The sequence below is a fragment of the Camelus ferus genome, chromosome 12, assembly GCF_009834535.1.
Source record: "Camelus ferus isolate YT-003-E chromosome 12, BCGSAC_Cfer_1.0, whole genome shotgun sequence".
Classification (NCBI taxonomy): domain Eukaryota; kingdom Metazoa; phylum Chordata; class Mammalia; order Artiodactyla; family Camelidae; genus Camelus; species Camelus ferus.
In genome coordinates this window covers 35,428,480-35,450,796 of record NC_045707.1, presented here as the reverse complement: position 1 = coordinate 35,450,796, position 22,317 = coordinate 35,428,480, and the positions used below count along the sequence as shown (strand labels likewise).

Below are 22,317 nucleotides of genomic sequence, written 5' to 3'. Positions count from 1 at the left end.
CCATAACGCTTTGCACTTTTCTTTATGATACTCATCACATAATTCTTTATATTATTGCTGCAAACACATCTATTACCACCTCTACAAGACTGAAAGATTCTTGAAGGTAGTGACTCATGTATTTATTACTTATTCCAGTATCCCAGTGATGTCTTAGAGAATGTCTTATAAGTAGTAACTGTATACATACAGAATAAACACGTTTAACTGAGGATCTTTTTTTTATAACTGAGGATGGTTCAAGGGTTGAAAACATTTCATTGTATTTAAAAAAAAATTATGAAACTTTTCCTAGTTGCAGTATATGCAATCTTCATTCACATAAGATTGGGGAATTATTTCCCTTAACCTGTCATAAATATCCTTTGTTTATGATCTTTAGACACATTTCTCATTATCTAAGTACCAGAAGCTACTGTTTGTAGTAGATTTGTAATTGTTTAATGATCACTTTTATAATGTGTACACTCATACCTTGAGGAAAAATAGCATAAAGATTTAATGATTACATTATAGAGAAAATAACAAAAGCCTGTATTTGGAATATTTCTTCATGCTTTTTGACATCTTTTTGAAATAATGAAACCCAAGCCCTATCTAAGAAATAGGCTGATGATAAAACCTAAGAATAATTTTGTTGCAGAGTTAAAGTGAATTAGAAACTGGGCCAAGAGGAGAGCTTTATTTCAGTTTCAAATATCTGACAAAATTGGGAAATTGGATAAAAGGAGTTTAGGAAATTGTACTGGATGAAAATGTACTGATGTTTTGTATTTGTTCCAGTGAAAAGCATCTATTTCCCTCACAGAGAGATGGAGATGTAATGGTCTCAAATCTAATGGAAGTGCTCATTTCCATGGGTATTGTAGTTGTGAAATGGGTTTGTTTGAGGATTCTGGGTCTAATTTCATATTATTAAACTCTGAAATTACAGAAGCCTTTCCGAAGCAATCCTTGAGCCTCAAATTAGCCTCCCGGTGCACCATGAGCTTGTTGTGTACAAAGTTTGAAGGGCTTGTTTGCAATACAATCCTTTCTGTAACAGCCGGTGCTGTATCTTAGTTCTTGCCTTTCCCATGGGCTGGGTTTCTTCCTCTGTTCAGCATCAGAGCTCAGCCTGGGTGATGGAGTGGCAGCCCCTGAAGGCTTCTAAAGCAGACAATAGGGCAGAGGTGACAAGGTCAGGCTTTGGAGGTAGACCTGGGTTTGAATCCTAATTCCATCACATTGGACCATCAGCTGTCTAGTTTCCCAAGTTTCAATTTCCGCATCTGCCACAAGGGTAGCATGAGTGGCAAGAGCTTAGCGAGGTGCCTGGCACAGAGAGAACACACTCAAAATGTATGCTAGTGTTATTATTAGCAACCAGAAATTATCTTAGTTTTACTTCAAAATAGCCTTAGTTTTGTGTTGAGGATAATTTTTTAAATGATAGTATGAATGTGGACATTTTTCTTACAAACATTTCTGGAGGAAATTTAGTGGTTGTGTATTGAAAAGCCCTGCCCAACCTTGCCCAAAAGATACACAGTATCAGTGCCTCCAAACAGATATACCAATGGTATTATGGAACCCCAGATATTGTCCCCTCAAGTCACTGTGGGCAGGAAGAGGATCTATTTTTAAGAGGAGGGAAGAGGACTATAACTCATTAAAAATAGGATTCTCCTCCATCTTCTCTCTGCCACTTTCCACCCTCCATTTTTCCATCCACCCCCATTTTTCCTGAAGTCCTTTTATCACCTCTGTTCACTTCCCCCTCCTCTTTCTCTGCTTTTGAAATGGTACATATTATGAAAGAGAAAATACTTGACACCATCCCCAGAAAGTCCGCAGTGGGGTAATGCATTTTTAATCCTGAACACCTGGCCTCCTTTTATTTGGCTGCCAGAATGGGAAGGTTTTTTGATTATTCAAAAAAGTCCTCTTGCTGGTGCTCACAAATGACTAAAAGGTTAATAAATTGCAGACTCTGCTTGGTAATCCAGGGAGATAGTACTCCGCAAACACAGACTTTTCTTTTTAAGTTGAATCTGACATTATGAAAAGCTACCCCTCTCTTCCCACACTCAAAGTATTTATCTAGGCTTTAAACACTGGGGAGCAGACATGCGGTGAGGGAGCTAACGTTAATTGTGGGTCTTTGCAGAGGGAATCTCACTCACATGATCTCATTTAGTGTTCACGACAGTACCATGGGGAAGGCATCTCAGTTCCCGTATTTCATAGGTGAGGGCATGAGGGGGCTTCAACATGCCCCATCAGGGAGGGACTCACTCCAGTGCAGTTTCCTTAAACACCGGTGACCCCACTGCAAGATTTACCCATCTTACTGCAGTGCCTCTCTGTCCATAATGCAGTGCCAATTATGGCAAGATGTAGCTCCCAATTCCAACCACCTGCTGTGGTCAACCAACTCTTGGGACCACGGTCAAGTGCAGAATCCATCTTTCCAGGAAAGGGTGTTGGGAAACTGATAATCCCTCCCCCAGCAGTATAACCACAACATTTATCTCCCCAAACCTCTTTCCTTTGCTCTTATTACATAGGGGCAGGTCTGCAAGTTCCTTAATATTGTGGTGGTGGAGGTAATGGAGGGCATGAAAGTGCGAGGAAAGCCCAGTGTTTGGAACTGGTATGTCTCAGTACACCCTGCAGGGCAGTGGCAGGGTACTTGGTTGTTTTGCTCTTCAGTTACAGTTCTGAGACAAGAGCATCATTTACACATAGATCATGAAATTTAATTCTTGTAGCAACTCTATGAGGAAGGTTCTGTTATGATTCCCGTGTAGCGTAGTGGTTATAAACAAACGTGGGCTTGGGTTTGAATCACAGCTCTTTTACTTACGTATTAATGTGAAGTTCAAAGAACTTGTTATCTGTGTGACTTTCACCTTTCTGTACCTCAGTTTCCTCTCTGTGTGATAGGAAGAATAATAGTACTGATCTTACACTGTTTTGAAAAGCAAATGAGACAGTCTACACGGCAGTAGTGCTCTCTACTACTTCCACTTTCCTGATGGGGAGACTAACACTCAGATGGGTTAGATAACTGCCCAAGGTCACATAGCTAAGTAGTCTTTCAAGCCCATGCTCTTAGCCATTCCTCTACGGTGGGGCTTCTTAGCCTTTTGCATATCCTGGCACCCATGGAAAATGATATTACTCACACGGCACTGGGAAGAATGAATGGGACAGCGCAAGGCTTGAGGTGATGAGTCTGCGGGGCTCTAACCACCCAGGCTCCTTCTGGTCAACTGGTACTCTGCGGTACTGGAACAGAGAATTGGAGCTGCCTGTCCAGGCCAAGGATGTCAGTAAGTATTCCTGGAGAAAATGCTGTCTTAACTGGAAAGGTTAGTAAAATCTAGCAGTGAAGGGAGGGGGTGATAATGAGTGAGAGGGACTGCTTAATTTTCTCTTCTGAAATAATGGAGACCACAATAATATCTGTTTCACAGGGGACTTAAAAACTAAATGATAGCATGTACATGGAAAAGCCTTTGTAAAAGGTGATATAATTTTAGCTCAAGAATAAGGAACAAAATATTTGAAATCATAAGAGTGATCTAGTTATAGTTGTTACAGACACAGAACATTTCTACTAGCCATTTACTTGGGGAAAATTACAGTTTAGTAGGACAGACCTTTGTCCCTCCCTCCCACCTTCTCTCTTCCTTTTTTGCTTCCTTTCTTCCTTCCTTCCTTCATCTTAAATCAAATAAAAATGAACATTAGCTTCCTCCAAGTTTTCTTATGAGGCTGAACCTATTTTCATCAAGTAACTAGAGCAAGTAGGAATAAAATCAAGAATCCTAAAATCTCAAGCAGGTATGTTTCTGAAGTTCAGACTAGTTCGGCCTTATCTGAGGAAATGGCATGCCAGGCTCTCTCTGTAACATGGGCATCTTTGGTAAGGAGTTGTTCTGACAGGCAAGGCAGCCAGGCACAAGCTGGACCCAGAAGCAAAGCTTTGGTCACTATAGGGGAGGGATTTGGGACTGTCAGCCAGGTTGTCTCTTCCCAGGGCCTGAGTCCTGTGGAGAGCAGATAGGAAGGTAGTGAGTAACTTGAAAGGGCCACTGCATTGACGGGATTGTCCATCTCTGGGGCTCAAGGATGTGTGCCTTGGTCCTGTCTTTCTAAGAGAGGGTAAAGCCAAGAAGGGAAGAGAGACACTCTTCCCAACTGTGCATTGTGACACCAGCAGCCTTGTCATCCTGACATCAGCTCCATGGCATCACCTATGGCAGGAGATGGCCATGCCTGCTGGACATGGCAAGCAATGAAAGGACAGAGGCAATGAATGGCAACTAGACTTAATCTGTTAGCATACTGAGAGATGTTCGTAGGAAGCATGATTAGAAGCAAAAAGTAGGAAACATGGGTTATACGTAGAAGGTGGCAAAAATAATTAAATCTTGAAATATTTCATCTTTAAGTCTTCATTGCCATTTTGTTTCTGCATCCCTTGAACTATTTTATTTTGAAGTTCAGGATGAGCTCTGTATGACTAATTCATCTTAAAACATTACATATTTTATTTTATTTTTGAATCAAATGAAAAATTTATTTGATTATAATTAACATTCACTATTTGTTTTAGGTGTGTGATAGTGATTCAGTATTTTTATACATTATGAAATGATCACCACTATAAGTTGAGTTACCATTTGTTACCACACAAGTTACTACAATATTATTGACTGTATTCCCTATCTCCATGACTTATTTATTTTATAGCTGAAAGTTTTTATCTATTAAGCCCCTTTAGCTATTTCATCCATCCCCCCAACCCTCTTCCCTCTAGCAACTACTAGTTTGTTCCCTATATCTATGGATCTGTTTCTATTTTGCTTTGTTTGTTTGTTTATATTCCACATATAAGTGAAATCATATAGTATTTATTTTGCTCTGATTTATTTCACCTAGCATAATGACCTCCAGGTCCATCCATGTTGCTGCAAATGGCAAGATTTCACTCTTTTTTATGGCTGAGTAATATTCCATTTATGTGTAAATGCCACATCTTCTTTATTCATTCATCTGTTGATGGACACTTAGGTTGCTAACATATCTTGGCTATTGTAAATAATGCTGCTATGAAGATTGGGGTGCATGTATCTTTTCAAAGTTTTTGTTTTCTTTGGATAAACACCCAGAAGTGGAATTAGTGGATCATATGGTAGTTCTATTTTTAATTTTTTGAGGGATTTCCATACTATTTTTCACAGTGGCTGCACCAGTTTAAATTCCCACCAATAGTGCATGCAGGTTCCCCTTTCTCCACATCCTTGCCCATACTTGTTGTTAATTGTCTTTTTAATGACAGCCATTCTGTTGTGAGGTGTGAGGTGATATCTCATTGTGGTTTTGATTTGCATTTCTCTGATGATTAGTAATGTTGAGCATCTTTTCACTTGCCTCTTGGCTATCTTTATGTCTTCTTTGGGAAAAATGTATATTCAGGTTCTCAGCCCATTTTTAAGTTGGGTTGTTTGTTTCTTTGCTATTGAGTTGTGTGAGTTTTTATATTTTGGATTTTAACCTCTTATTGGATATAGAGTTTGTAATTCTCATTCTTCTCCCATTCAGTACTTTGCCTTTCTGTTTTGTTAGTGGTTTCCTTTGCTGTGCAAAAGTTTTTAGTTTGAGGTAGTCCCTTGTTATTTATGTTGCCCTGGCCCGAGGAAACATCCCCCCAAAATTGCTAAGATGAATGTTAAAGAGCTTACTGCTGATATTTTCTTCTAAGAGTTTTATGATTTCAGGTCTTATATTTAAGTCTTTAATCCATTTTGAGTTTATTTTTATATAGGGTGTAAAAAAATGGTCCAGTTTTACTGTTTTGTATGTATCTGTCCAGTTTTCCCAACCATTTATTGAAGAGATGTCTTTTCCTCATTGTATATTCTTACATTAATTGACCATTTGAGTGTGAGTTTATTTCTGGACTCTCTATTCTGTTCCATTGACCTATTTGTTTTTGTGACAGTACCACATTGTTTTGATTATTATACCTTTTCAGTGTAGTTTGAAATCAGAATGCATGATACCTTCAGCTTTGTTCTTCTTTCTCAAGATTTCTTTGACTATTTGGGTCTTTTGCAGTTTCACACAGATCTTAGGATTATTTGTCCTAGTTCTGCGAAAAGTGCTGTTGGTTTTTTGATAGGGCTTGCACTGGGTCTGTAGATTGCTTTGGGTAGTATGGTCCTTTTAATAATTGATTCTTTGAATCCACGAGCACTGCAATAGCTTTCCATTTATTTGTGTTGTCTTCCATTTCCTTCCTCAATGTCTTATTGTTTTCAGAATACATATCTTTCACCTCCTTAGTTAAATTTATTCCTAGGTATTTCACTCTTTTTTATTGTAATTGTAAATGCAATCAAATGCAAATTGTAGAGGATGTTGCTTTTTCTTCATTTCTTATAGCTCATTATCAGTGTGCAGAAATGCAACAGATTTCTGTATACTAATTTTGTGTAAAATATTACCTATTTTAAGAAGCTTTTTGAAAAAAAGAAGTCATTTAAAATTTGTCCAACTTTGACATTTTCTCTCTTAAATTTACTGTATAGTAACTCAAGTCAAGTAACTTGCACAAGTACATCAATATTTTAAAAGCTACCAATCTCACACAATGGAAATGAAGGCTTACAATCTTCAATGATCTTGAATGTATACATTTGTTATATATGAGTATATATGAGCTTTCAAAGAAGAAACTCATGTTGTCTAGAATCCTAAGTGCTACCCAATGGTGGCTTTGGAACAGTTAAATACAACACCTTTGCTTTGTAAAATCATCACTGAATGTTTTTAGCAGATTAACCCTGAAAGTCATCACAACTTTTTGTCTTTAATAATCTGGGCCAAGTAAAAGGAGAGAATTTTCTTGTGGTCATAGTTTTAACCAGATACCCTCTTGAAATCTGACTCTGATGTTGGAAAGCTCATTAATTCTTGGAGAAGCTGACTCATTCTTTGTGGCTGAGCTCAAATGTCACCTCCTCTGTGAACTAGTCCCCAACAACTTGAGCAGGTTTAATTGTTCCCATGGAACTTGTACATGCCTCTGTTATGGCACCATTACCACACGGTGTCTTAGCTATTCTTGTGTTTGTTTACCCAATAAACTACGCACTCCTTTGGGGTAGGGATGATTCCTGACATACAAGGCACTTAATTGATGACTGTGGAATTAAAGAGTATATCTATCATCATAGATATTATGTTTAAAGTATAGGTCAGTTTGTGCACTTGTACAACAAACTCAGAGAAAAATGTTCAAGAGACTGTTGCCATCCAGATATAGAACAACGGCAACAAAACCTCCCCAAATTTTAGGAAGTTGTCATCTTAAAATCCCATTAACTGAGAGATTCAAGAAAGGTCAGTAATATTTGGAGGTGAATACATGCGTTAATGAATGAGTGAAGATTTTTGTGTCACCTAGTGTGTGTTTTACTTATACTTATATTTAAAGCTAGAAGTCAGAGGCAGGGAAAGAGATGGGTTTGATATTTATGGTTTCTATGGGTTCCATGACATGATTTCACTCTGGGTGCAAACACCCTATTAGTTAGGTTCTATTAACTTCTTTTGTCAAATGGGAAAACTGAGTTTTGGAGATTCAGTAATGTGAACAAAGTGGTTCCATCTAGTAAGTGGTGAAGCCAGAATCTGAACCCAAGTCTGAAAAAGGTTCTTAATGTATGTCTGTATGTGTTATTAAAAGGGGAGCACTCAGCAATTATTAAGATAATTCCGGACAGCCCTCACCTTGTAGCCTACACTTTCCCCCTTAAATATCTAAGGAAGATGATTATGTGGGTTTGGCTTCAAGTGGGCCACACGTGTGGTGCTTCAGCAAGTGGACTTTGAGTCAGAAACCGGGGTAAAGAGCCTGGCTCTGTCACTTTCTAGTGGTATGAACTTAGGCGAATTATTTAACCTCCTTGAGCGTCAGTTTCTCTAACTATAGAATATTAAAAGTAGGTGGATGGGACTAGTCATCATTTGCATCTCACAAAATGTTGTGAGAATGAAATGAGAGAATGCACCCAGCACTTAGCTGAGGAGGGCTTGGCACACATGCATGCTCAATGTGTTCTTATCATAATTACTCAAATGCTGTTTCTTGCCCAAAGTCAACAGATAATTGCTCATCTTCCTACTTTCTTAATGTTTAGTAGCTACAATCTTAAAGTAAGTGGAAGAGAAGTCCACCGAATGACCTTTGCCCCATGACCTGCAACCAGAGTATGGAGTTTGGAATCATTTTAAAGGAGTTTGGTTCCCGGGTCTGCTTTGTGATCTTGATGAGACATATCACTCAGTTTCTCTGGACTCAGTTTTCTTATCTGAAAGTGGCAATCAAAACTACACCTATTTTACAGAGTTCTTGCCAGGCTTACTTGACAAGTGCTAAGATAAGAAACATAAAAGGGCACCTAACCCAGTCTAAGAAGAGTGACTAAGAGTCTCCTTGCAGGGAGTGGAGTCCAAGTGGGTCCAAGTCCAAAAAGAAAGGAGCCTTGTAAACTAGGACACAAACTTATGCCAATAATAATTACGCTATCATTTTAATAACATAAGTATATATAACTGACATTTAAATTTACTTCAGACAACATTTCCTATTCTACTGGTTTCACTTTCTGACATAACCTTTGAATTTTCATTAAGTTCTTAAGGGGAGGAACACTGTGATTTTTTTTTTTTTTTTTTGGTGATGGTGTTGGACTGTAATTATCTCCACAATTTGGTCCACCATTTTCGTGCATGCATTTCTAGTGGAACTTCATTATCCTGCAGTGTCTTCAATTATCAGCTGTGTAATGAGAGAACCCAAATAAATATAGACTGTATAATTCTTTCTGGCTTTCATATTGAATGAGATAAGTGTGTGTGTGCGTGTGTGTGTGTGTGTGTGAGAAAACATACGTATACATCTTGGATTTGATCCTGAGTAATTCCTAGGGTGTAAATAAGACACTGAAAGGCACATTAACTTTTCCAGGTCACTAGGGTTTTCATTAGAATGCTGGACTATAAATAGTTCCTTAGTGGTGGGACAGAAATGATGCACCATTCCTTCTCCCCACCAAGGGGGCTTTGCTACCAGAGAGCAATATTCACTTGCAAGTGTCTGGCTCGTTGTGTGCTGGTATTGTGTACAAGGTCGAATTTTGGATTAACCTTTTGTGATGGAAAAAAAAATCAACAAGCATGTATCCATGAACATTTTGTTTCTTAGGGAAAAACTATTTTTACGTGGAATTTACCTAGTGCACCACATAAAAATTTTAGCATAGAATATCTAGCATAGTGTACAAATTTATTTCCCTTGAGTTGCTTAAATGTCATCACATTTGGTACAAAATAGGAAATTCCTCACTTTGCAAATATTCCTGCCAGAGCTTCTCTGCTATGGTCTCATATATAATGGTGCCCTCTACATAGAAAAGGATAATTGAGTAACCAACTGCTAAATATGAACACAGGGCTAGCCATAAGAGAAAATTCAGAAAGCCTTTACTCTGTTTCATTATCTTTCAAAGCAAGATTACCTGTCCAAAGAAGCTAGAAAATTATCTCTACTGTTTGCAACTGATTTTGTCTGAACTGTTTCTGTGAGATCCACTGAACAGGCCACGCTGGGATGAAGTGTCTCTGTTGGAACAGTAAGATCTGCCACTTGGTTGATTGTATCAAGTTTTTACTAGACTATAAGCTGCTTGATGGCACAGACTGTATTGCACTTACCTTTGAATCTCTCCTGTATTAGGAATGTAGTTGGCATCCTCTAAATAGTTATTGAATTGATTTAAATTCAAATAATAATAATAATAATAATAATAATAATAATAATAAAAATCATTTCTGAGCCTCCTCAAAATCAAACAGTGTTTGAATTTTTTAAAAAATTACATCTGTTTTTAATTTCCCATGGGGATCCATGTATATTGTGGAAGCATGGGTATATATTTGTGATAGAAAATTACGGACTGTGACAAGGAAAGCAGCAGCAAAAAATTGTTTAACATTTGGTAAATATGGGTAAAACGAATGTACCTGTTTGGCCTAACAATTCACACAGATTAAGAGTTTTTGAGAACTACTTTCATGGCTTTGGTATATCACACAGTTTGTCTTATTTTTCTCTTTTGACAGTTTTATTAAGTAAGCCTACAAAGTCAGGTGAGAAGATGCTTGTGTATGTGTGTAAATAAGAGATCAATGAAATTTCACCCCAATAAGATGAGTTCTGCTTAGAATGATGACAGTAGCTATTGAGAGCCTAATATATGTCAGACAATCTTTAAATACAATAACACATTCATTGTGTACAAAAACCCTATGGCTTAACTGTTATTTCCATTTTTTAAGATTAATTAGCCGACATTCAGAGATGTCTAAAAACTTGCTTAAGTACACATTGTAAGTGGCAGAGCTAAGATTCAAACCCCAAACTCTCTGACTAGTAAATTGGTATCCTTCCCACGTATCATGCTCGACGCAAGAGGCACCTACGCGTGGTGATTCTTAACAGTGTCAAAACATCTTTTTCTTTGGGGATGCCACTTGCCTGTAATTATTACCTGTAGAGTCTTCCTTTGAGCCTTAAGGCCAGATGAAGGCTTTGTTTGCGTAGAGCAATAAAATAGTACAATCTCAGCTTCCAGATTGGGCACCATTTCCTGGGAAGTCAGTAACTGGACAGAAGTGAGTCACCTTGAATAAAAAAGGAAAAGAGCGAAACAAATGAGAGGGTGTTTAATGCTTTTTCTTTCTTTCTTTTTTTAAATGCAACTAATGAAGCAGTTTGAATTCTGAGAAGAAAGGAACAAATAAAAATGTTACTTCACTTTGCAAACTGTGTTGAATTAATAACACAAATTTTTATCTTCGGGCAGTAATGAATGAGCACTATGGAAGAGCTGCAGGTGGAAGAGGTTGAGAAGGAGCCTGTGTTTTGATATGGGAGCCAAGGTGGTTGACTGGGGAGAACAGAGGCCATGTAAGAGAAACATTAGTTTCTAGCCACTCCCTTTTCTATGCACACTGGATAATTATAAAGTCAAATGCCAAAACAGAAAAGTCATTTAACTATCTGGCTTTTTGGTTCAAGTGCTGTTATACTCAAACGCAGGCAAAATAGCAAACACCAGGTCTGCTGAGAAGAGCATCTAACATCTACATTTTTTTGTTGTACGATGTGCTAGGTATAGTGGTGAACCAAAGCATCATGGCTCCCACCTTCATGGAGCTTATAGTCTAGATGTAAAAAGACTTAATAATTTCATATGACAGTAGGTGAGGTCTTTTAAAGAGACATCACAGTCGAAGAAAATTCAGCAGCTCAGTGGGAGAAAAATTGCAGGGAGTGTTCACAGGAACTGTGGGAAGACAAGATAATGGAGAGGAAAAATAAGGGCTCCCATCAAAGTTTTCAACTAGTTAAAGGTAATGACATCAGTAGGAGACCACACTGCTCCAACTGGGGCTATTCGTGTTATTAAACAATAAGGAATGCCTGGGCATTAAATGCTCTGACTAGAATGGACACTGCAGGGGTTTAATGCAAACTACCTTTTATTCACTGGTGACTTGAGACTACAGAACTCTAGCAGCCACTCACATCCACTTTCTGAGAGAGACTTTCATTACAATTAAAAAATACTTTATTTATGTATCTTATTGAAGTTAAATTAACATAACATAAAATAAACCATTTTAAAGAGAACATTTCAGTGGCATTTAGTATATACAGAATGTTGTGCAACTACCACCTCTAGTTCCATAATATTCTCATCACTCTAAAAGGGAACCCCAGACATTTTAAGTAATTGTTCTTCATTCTTCCTTCCCACTGCCTCTGGTAACTACCAATCTTTGTCCTGTCTCTAGGATTTATCTGTTCTGGATATTGATTATAAATGGAATCATACAATATATATAATCTTTTGTGTCTGGCTTTTTTTCACTTAGCACAATGTTTTTGAGGTTCATCCATGTTGTAGCATAAATCAATACTTCATTTCTTTTTATGGCTGAGTAATAGTCCATTTAATGTATATGCCGCATATTAATAGATTTATCCATTAATAGACATTTGGGTTATTTCTGCCTTTCAGGTACTATAACAGTGCTTCTATGAACATGGGTCCATTTGGGCTGCTGTAACAAAATACCACAGACTGGGTAGCTTTCAAACAACAGAAATTTATTGCTCTCATTTCTGGAGGCTGGAAGGCTGGGCTCAGGGTGCCAGCATGGTTTGGGTGAGGGCCCCTTCTGGGTCAGAGAAGTAGAAGGGGCCAGGGATCTCTGTGGAATCTCTTTTATAATAATCCTAATCTCATTCATGAGGGTTCCACCCTCATGTCCTAATCACCTCTTAAAAGTCCCACCTTCTAACATCATCACATTGGGTGTGAGGATTCCAACTTGTGATTACAGGAGGACACAAACATTCAGATCATACCGTGTGTGTACCTGTACTTATTTGAATACCTATTTTCAATTCTTTTGAGTATATACCTAGGAGTAGAATTACTGGGTCATTTGATAATTCTATGTTTAACTTTTTGAGGAGCCACCAAACTGTTTTCTATAGTGGCTGAACCATGTTACATTCTCACCAAAAATGTATAAGGGTTCCAGTTTCTTCACTTACTTGCCAATGTTTGTTATTTTTTGTTTTTTTAAAAAAATCTTATAGCCACCCTAATGGATATGAAGTGGTACTTTGTTTTCTATTTTCATTTTCCTAATAATAAGTATCTTTTTGTGTGATTGTTGACCATCTGTATATCTTCTTAGGAGAAATGAGAAATGTCTATTCAAGTTCTTTGCCCACTTTTTAATTGGGTTGTTTTATTGTTGTTGTTGTTGTTGAGTTGGCATACTAATTTTTGAGCCATGTAATTCAGCTGTTCCAGGATGCAAATCCAATACCCACAGCAGTCTTAGAGGTGGAGTGTGGGCAGGGAGAAGAGAAGGCAAAGCACACAGGAGAGGTGGAACTTGGGGTGCAGCTGAAAGGGTGCTAATACACAGCTTTATCTTCCTCAATAACTCAGAGGTCTGATAACTCAGAAGAGGAAGTGACAGCTTTGGGATGGTACTTTGATGGAGATGCATTTCTAGAATGTGTGACCTCAGCTTTATTCTCAATGCCATTGTCTAGCTCAATAATAAAGAGCTACCATTTTTTAGTGTACTTCACACACATTATCTTTTTTTAAATTGAAGTATAGTTGGTTTATAATGTTGTGTTAATTTCTGGTGTACAGCATAGTGATTCAGTTATACATATATATATGTGTGTGTGTGTGTGTGTGTGTGTGTGTGTATTCCTTTTCATATTCTTTTTCATTATAGGCTATTACAAGGTATAGAATATAGTTCCCTGTGCTATGCCGTAGGATCTTGTTGTTTATCTACACACGCATTATCTTACTTAAACTTTGTAGCCATGCTTGGTTGGTTCTATTATCCTAATTTTACAGATCTGAAGAACTGAGGCTTGGGGAGATTGAGTAACTGGTTCAAGATCACAACTTGAAGGAGGCTGAATGAGTAGGGATTCCGTTCTCACAGATTTATGCCCTTTTCCCGCTTCTCCATGGATGGTTTTCACTCGTGTGTCTCATTGCTCTAGTCTCCTAACCTTTCTCCATTTCTTCAGTATTACCTTCCTTAATCAGTCTCCACAATGCTGACATTGAGGGTTTTTCTAAAATGGAAATCTTATGATGTCACATCCTTGCTTAAAGTTTTTTTAATAGCTTGTCATCCTTCAAGATCCGCTGGTTTTCCTTTCAGGTTATCATCTCTTGCTTTCCTTGTCTGTACCCTACCTTAAAATCATGACACATTACCCTCAATTTCTGGAACCTATCAAGCTGTTTTTATAACCATAGAGTTCTTTCTTCCTGGAATGCACTAAAGACTCCCCTCCCCACTAGTACTACCGTATGAACTTTCCCCTAGGCCATAAAATGCACAAACATTGGCAAATGAGGTAATCAGGGGAAGGAAAGAGAGGAAGCTGTCATTATTTACATACCCCACCTTAACTACCTGGAATATCTAAGAGAATCAACTGGAAAACTAACAAGATGGCTTAGTAATCAGATAGAAGATTTAAAAAAAAAATCAATATACCTCGCAATCACCAGCAGTAACCAATTAGAAAATGTTATGACAAAAAGGATCTGATACACAGTAGCACCAAAAATGATAAAACACCTAGAAACAAACTAATAAAAATATGTAAATCCATATTTTAAAAAAGTGCTAAGCTGTTATTGAAGGATAGAAATATTACACCTGAATTCATGAAAATAGACTCCATATTTCTAAACAGAAAGTTTAACTGGGCAGTTCTGAGCCCAGGGTTGAGTGCATGAGTCTGAATGTCATCTCTACCAATTCCTCCCTGGGTCATCTCAGGAAAGTTACTTCATTCCTCTAAGGCTTAGCTTCCTTGTTTGTAAAAGGAGAGTAATATTAGTTAGTTCATGTATCAAGTAGGATAATTAAATAAAACGATCGGACTAAATAAAATGATTTGTTCAGAGCACTCAGTACAGTGCCAGGCACATATTAAATACTTAATAGGTTATCCAGTATACTAAAGATGCCAATTATCCTTAAGATCATCTGTGCATTTAATGCAATTCCAATTTGGCATTTGTTTCTGTGTGTGATTTGTAATTTTATTGAGAGCTCATCTTTAGAGGGCATTTTGGTTGATTTTATATGTCTGGATTCGTGTCTTTTGAGTTGTGGCTATTTCCCAGTACAGGTGTTCTGCTTTTCTTTTTGCCTTTTCCATCCCCATATATGTATGTCTCTCTCTCTCTCCCCCCCAATTTTTTCCTTCTCTCTTTCTTTTGTTCTTTACTTTCTTTTTCTTTCTTCCTTCTTTATTGCCTCAGGTTCACCAAGATATTCTCCTATATGTGAAATCGTAGAGGTTTTATTGTTTTATCTTTCACACTTAGATTTCTAATTCATCTGGAAATAATTTTGGGTTATGATGGGATTTGGGTCAAGTTTTATTTGTTTTTTCCATATAGATGTCCAGTTGACTCAGAACTTTTTCTTGGAAAGACTGTTCTCTCTTCACTGCTCTACATTGCTGTCGATCATATATCCATAAATTTATTTCTGGACTCTCCATTCTGTTCCATTGGTCAATTTGCTATTTTTATGCCAATACTGTATTATCTTAAAGCTAAATCTTGATATCTGATAGATTGTCTTCCCATCTTGTTCTTCTTCAAGACTATTTTGGCTATTTCTGGCCTTTTTCTTTTCCATATAATTTTAGAATTGGCTTGTTAGTTTCCATACAAAAAAGCCTGCTGGGATTTTGGAATGGAATTGCACAGTCTCTAGATTAATGTGAAAAAAACTGACATCTTTACAACATTAAATTTTCTGATCCTTGAACTTGGTACACTCCTCCACTTATTTAGATCTACTTTACATTCCTTCAGCAATGTTTTACAGTTTCCTGTGTGGAGATTTTTATGCTGATTTCTTGCCCTGGGGTTCCTGCACACCTACATTTGGTGCAGGCTTGACATCTCAACTTTACAAGGTGATATTTTTTCTTCCAAGAGTGTCCCTGGGCTGTGGTGAGTTTACTCATGATGGCTCTGGAGTGGTGGACTCTGTGTTTCTAATACTTTTTCATTGGTGACCAATTGACAATTTCAGCTTCTTACAGGAGCTCAGTTCTTGTAGGACTCAGGTCTCACCTCCTGCTCCTGCCTGCATGAAAACCTCAGGCCTCAGATGCTGGGTGTCTACTTCTAACCAAGACTAATACCCCATTCTGGTTTTGCAATTCTTGTGTCTCTCACACCTGTGAGTTTCCTTTCCCTTCCAGCTTATCTATGTATCTGAAACATTATTTGAGAAATTCTACTGTTTCGAGTGGGAGAAGAAGGATTCAATCAGGCTTAGAATGCCATGTTTCTGGAAGGCTCCTGCAGTACTACTTGTAACCTTGAACAAGGGTCCACTAATGTAGTAGTTAAATAAGTGAATGAGGGAGAGCTAACTATAGAAAGTATGGAAAGGTTTCTAAGTCATATTATTAAATGAAAAGGAAAATTTCACAATAATATACACTGTTTAAAGTAATTATAAATATATGCAAAGCAACTCCCCCTTTAAAATATTTACAGCAATAGATTTGGAAATCAACACACAAAACTGTTCAGTGGTTACCTCTAACATGAGACTGGGGGGGTAGATGAAGAACGGAGTCTCTTGTGGAGTTTTCCATCTTCTTATGTTATTATGTGATTTATTTGATTCATTATTTGATTACAAGCAATATAGCTTCTATTGTATAATTTAGCAGTCAATCATTTCCCCTCCCCCAGCTCAGGCCCCAGACCCTTGACAGCCTTCACAGCCTTGCCCTCTGCTCCCCTCTCACCAATCATCTGTGCTCCAGTCCCCTGGCTCTCTGTCCCCTGAGAGTGCCACTCTCCTCACCTGAGGGCCTTTGCATTTCCTGTTCTCTCTGCACTGTTCTTCCCTCACTTCTTTGCCTAGGTCACCATGACTCATCCTTTGGTGGCTCTTAATTTCTACAGCATGTCCTCAGTGCAGCCTTCCCTGAACTTCAGACCAAGTAATGTTTCCTATCATACACTCTTCTAATATCTTATATTTCTCTTTTGCAACATTTACCACCATTTAATTAAATAATTAATTAGGAAAGTCACTGTATTAACGCCAGACAACGTGAGGAGAACATGAGCTTTGTTCTGTCAGGAACTAAGGCTGTCTCCTTTGCTGACTGATTCCCAGCAGAACACCTTGGACGTAACAGGTCCTTGATACACACTCATTAAAGGAATCAATGAGTAAGTGAATGAGATTTTGGGGACTCAAGCATAGTTTCTGATTCCTCTGAGTCTCTTCATGGAAACTTATGGATCTGAGGCTCCCACATTGGGAAGTATTAATTCCTTTTCTGTTGCTGTTTGGGACCGATTTGTGCACTGCAGGCACTGTCGCTCTTCAGTCCTTTACACTCAGAGTGTAAAGGTGCCTCCTCTACAATTTCCAGAGCCTGTAACTCTGTGATGGTCCTCGGCCATGAACAAAGGAGGCACCTAATAGACCTCTAAGGATTTCATTAGGAAAGGTAATTACTTCCTGAGCTGAGTACTGCCTCGGAGACTCTCCCTTTATCCCCAGGAACCACTTTCTCTATGCTTGTCTCCAGGCTCCCACCATCCGACATCTTTTTCAGATACAAGCTGGTCTCTTGCCGTCTCACTGGAGTTTCTCCTTTGGACAATTTCCTGTCCATGAAGCCTCATGAGATTATGCTGAAATTTTATTCCCAGTGTTAGCAGTAGTGAAACTAACTAAATTGAACTCTAGAGAATGTGCTTTAATACATAAGAACACAGCTAAGTAATTGCTATGTTGAGCAGAGGAGGGAATCAGTCACTATAAAACTCACGCTGTAGGACAACTCATTTCCAAGCAAGATCATAATGAGAGTCATCTAAACAGAATTAAACTTTTATGACTTTTTAAAAGGATCCATTCATCCATCAGACTAAGAGAAACATTTTATTTCACTTAACTGAAAGGTCAGAACTTTCTGATGTCCCTGTTATAGGAGCAATATGTTATGCACATGCTCATCAGAACTTAATGGAAGACTTCCGTTATAAAGAAGTTCAGCCATGTTGAAACTCCTGCTGGATGATCCCCAGTGGAAAACTTTTCTTGCTACTCACTCTATAATAGGATATTATGGCTATTCACACAATTCGTTCCAATGATTTCTAAAAAGGAGAGGCCGCTAGTTTGGATGTTCCATTTACTGCCCATCAAAGGGCAATTTTCAAATGAACGTCACCCTCAAGGAAGCAGGACTCTTCCATTCTCACAGAAATGTGATGGTTATTGGACTTTACATATGTTTCCCTTTTTGAGATACAGACCACAGAATTTGCTTATGACTATCTTTAGCACAAACAGGAAACTTACGATGACACTCAAATGGAGGGGAATAGAGTTAAAATGTTATAAAACTCATGGGAAATCTGTTCCAAATGATCTAGGGGCTTTAAAAAGTCCATTTTAAAACATGAGAATGATGCAGCATAGTTGTTTTTTTCAGAAGCAGGGAGGTGCACTGCCAAACACACTTTCTGGCCCTGTGATCAGCTGCTCATTTCTTGTCAGAAAAATAGCTGGGTGGGACCACGGCTACAGTTTCTGGCTGTGGAAAAAATGTTTCTCTGTGAGAACTTACAAGTCTGTCTGTCTTAAAGGTCAAACCAGGAATGCTGGCTCCTTAGCAGCACTCTAACCCTAACCTTAACCTCAATGCTAACTTAGATTTTTAAACAAGACCATTTATATGAGTAATTCAAGGAGACAGTGTTCAAGGGTATTCAGATCACCCCTTAAGAGGGCACCAAACATACTTCACCACTCTTAGTTCCTCTATGGGTCATGTGTGCACCATAGGGTATGCCCATTAGTCAGAATAGTCTAGGTTACACTGAGGCAACAAAAAAGCCTAAAATTAGCTGGCATTGGTTTAGGGATTGCTGCTGGATGGTTTTATGAGGCAGGAAAAATGTTTCTCTTTCTCTCTGACCTGGAGACAGACAATGGCGGATGATGGCTCCATCCATCACCGGGTTCCTGGAGTGAAGAGATGAGCAGCTTGGCTCCAGTAGACGTGCAATGCAGATAAGCTTCTGTGATTACCCACCCCCAAGATTTAGCAGCATAACTGACTAATACCACATGTATCGCAGCTTTACAGATGAACAAATGCATGCTTATGCAGGTTAAATAGATGGCCTGGGACTCTGGTCAAGGGCCAGGGAAACCATGTCTAAGCTCTATTAACATAGCAGGCTGACTCACTTATGTCTGGCAGAGCCATGAAAGACCATTACTTTTTCCATCAACTACTGAGTCTTCAGTCTGATGAGGCCATTCAGATCCCATGTGACCCTGAGAATGAACTTGGTCTTTTGCAAAGAGAGCAATGTAACATTTTTTTGGTTTAGCACTGCAGGTAGGGTGACCAACCATCCCTGTTTGCCCGGGACTGGGAGATTTCCCAGGACATAGGAGTCTCAGTGGTAAAACCAGGAAAGTCCCAGGTAACTGGGATGAGTTGGTCACCCTAATTGCTGAGGTCATATCTCCTAGCAACACTTAAGAATTATGTAGCGTAAACTCCCACTGCACCTTTTAATTCTTTCCACCATAGTATTCATTATGTTGTGTTGTACATGACTCAGACTGTGCAGTGTTTATCTGCCCACCAAACCCTGGGCTCCTGAGACCAAGGACTGTTTCTTTTCCGCTTTATAATCGTAATACCTTCTATGGTGCCTGCCACTTCAAAAGAGTACAATAAATATTTACTGAATGGATGAATGAATGCTGTTTCTCTGTTGTTTTCATTCCAAAAACTGGTGTCGTGCAACTGACTTTTTCTCTTTGGGGATCAATTTTGCCTAGATATTAGTTTAACTACAAAGAAAGGTAGGACTCTTTCCTGACTGTAGCTCTAAGCTTGCATAAAGCTTTCAGTGTGACCTGTAGTGTAAAATTACATAAACCCAGCACTGAGCTTCAGAATAAACTGATTCCTTATTAGACTGACTGAATAATTGAATCTCCTTGTTTGGCATTTGTTTAAAGACAGAAGGTCATGGGACAAATGGTGGGTATTTGAGGCTGTGGAAACAGATGTTATAAATTTGGTTTAGCTGTTTCTGGTAACTGGGCCTATTGTGACTGAAGACCCAAGCTTCCCAAGTCTGCCCTCCACCCTTGGGAATGCAGAGCAACATGCCCTCCAAGCCAGAGGCAGGAGGAAAATCTCTGCGGGAATGCCTCACTGACGGATTGCATTCATGCCCAGTTAAGGACAGCAAACAGTGGACTGAGAAAATCACTGTGGAGAACTAGATCCAGGTCTCATTCAGTTGAATTATTTTCATAACAGGTCCAAGAAGTGTACTGAGAAAGAGTTTGGTAGCTCTTGACTCCACTTATAGACTAAATCCTCAGACATCTTTGTTTTCATTAATCACTGATAGTGAGTCTCTCCTAAGTGACTAAGCTCTTCTGAGAAGTGACAAATTCCAGAAAGAAGCCATGTGGAGTACTGGGAAGATCACTGAACTTGTATTGAGAGGACTTAAAAAAAAACCTCACCCTCAGTTTCCTCATCTGTAAAATGGGTTTAATAACATCTACTTTTTTTACCTTATAAGATAGCTTATGGTGGGTCAAAGGAGATGAAGTCAGTGAAAAAAGTCTAAAGATTATAAAATACAGAATGAATAAAAGATATATATTTTCTACCTCTATGATTCACCTGATCCTTTCCATCCTATAATAAAACTTACTTAAGTTTGCCTTTTGCTTTAAGACTTGCTTTTGTAAGTTAATTAGACTTCAATTAAAAAAATAAGAAAACCTTCCTTTATTTATCCCAATATTTTCCTCATCAGGAAGAAAATACTCTGGCCTTGTATGTGCATTCTCTTCATAACAGAGGCAGACACAGCTACCATGATCTTAATTTTCCATATAAGTACTAGTTCATAGTAGTTCATGTCCAAGATCATGCAGCTAACCTTCAGTTTAAACTCAAGGGTGCCTATCTCTTTGCCCATGAAATTTCCATAACACTGTTCTACTTTCCAAGTTTTAAAGGGTTTCCCTCCATTTAAAAAAATATCTTGGATTTGGTGTACAAGTTCACCTTGGGCTGTATCACAACATTATTTTCTAGATTTTGATCATATTTCCTCATCTTTTGTCACTCCTGAACTGAAATGTCCTCCTCTTTATTGTGTCCTCCTCCTTATCCTCTCCAATTCCTGAATCTTTGTGCTTGCTTTTATTTGGACTTTTCTTGAGATATAATAGCTAAAGCTGCATGTAATATTCCAGGTGCAGGCCCCCCTGAGTTGGGTACCAGGACAGGATAATGTTTCCAGATGTATTGCCCATACTCATGAAACCCAGATTATCATTAGCTGTTTGGGCTGAAGTAGGGCAGTTCCAGTGGAACATCCTCCAGCAATAGCCAGCAACCACATGGCCAGGCGTCAAGGAACACAATGTCTTGAGGTCTCTAAAATCCTTTCATCTATTTATTCAACAAGTTTTTTTTTTTTTAAAAAGCACTGAACCTGTGCCAAATTCTGATCTATTCACTGTGGATAGGATAGAGACTGAAATGCCCCAAGTCTTTGTCTTGATGGACCATATCGAGTAGTGCGGAGAGATGGCTGAAAAATACAAAAATGTATAATACAATAGGTGGTAAGTGCTATGTAGAAAAATGAAGTTGGGTGGGGGGACTAAGGGAAGACTGGGCAGAGGCCATGGCTTTTTACACAGAATGGTCAGTGACATCACTGATAATATGACATCTGAGCAGAAACTTGAAGGCAGTAAAGGTTACCTCAGGGAAGAACATTCCAGCCAGAGAGAACAGCAAGTACAAAGGTCATGGAGAAGCAAAGTGCCATGTTTGAGGTATGTCAGTGTAGTTGGAGCTAAGTGAGAGTGGAAGGCACTGGGGAGATGAGATAAGGTCAGAGCTTCAAGGTCAAGGAAGGGCAGATCATGCATGGTCGGTCTTATAAATTATGCTGAAGGACTTGGGATTTTATTTTGAGAAAAGAACTGGCCTGATTAGACATGTTAAGAAACTCACTCTGTCTACTCTGAGGAGAATAGACTATGGGAAATGAATGGTGGAGGTGAGGAGGCCAGTTAACCAGCTATTGTAATCATCCAGGCAGGGGATGATGATGGCTTGGATCAGGATGATGGTGGATATCATTGAATCCTGGGTAGAAATTGGATATGAAAGAGGAATCAATGATGATTCCAAGGTTTTCAGCTTGAGAAATTGTAAAAACTGCTTGAATGGAGTTGCCTTTTAATGAGATGAGAAATACCATGGGAGGCATGTTTCGTGTGTGTACATGTTTATAGCTGGTGGTAGGGAATGAGGAGTTCTATTTTGTATATTTTAAGTTTGAGATACTTTCAAGTAAAGATTTCAAGGAGCCAGCTAGACATGAGAATGAAGTGTTCAGAGGAGAGGTTGGGGCTTGAGTTAGAAGTTTGAGGCTAACTGAGATCACCTAGATAGATAAATAAATCAATAAGAAAGAGGTCCGAGCACTCAACTTTGAAGGATTTCAACATACCATTTAGAGCTTAGAGAGATAGATGGACTCAGGAGAAGGGAGCAGT

General features: G+C 38.6%; 2 long non-coding RNA genes across 6 annotated transcripts in view; one reads left to right on the top strand and one right to left on the bottom strand.

Annotated features, from left to right (window-relative positions):
• Positions 1 to 22,317, bottom strand: part of LOC116667670 — a 191,677-nt gene that overhangs the window by 51,369 nt on the left and 117,991 nt on the right. For all 5 annotated transcript variants that reach the window (XR_004324633.1, XR_004324631.1, XR_004324632.1 and 2 more), the window contains one exon: positions 10,611 to 10,743. This is a non-coding gene — a long non-coding RNA (uncharacterized LOC116667670). The remainder of the gene's footprint in view (positions 1 to 10,610; positions 10,744 to 22,317) is intronic.
• Positions 1 to 22,317, top strand: part of LOC116667671 — a 36,082-nt gene that overhangs the window by 12,939 nt on the left and 826 nt on the right. The window lies entirely within an intron of this gene.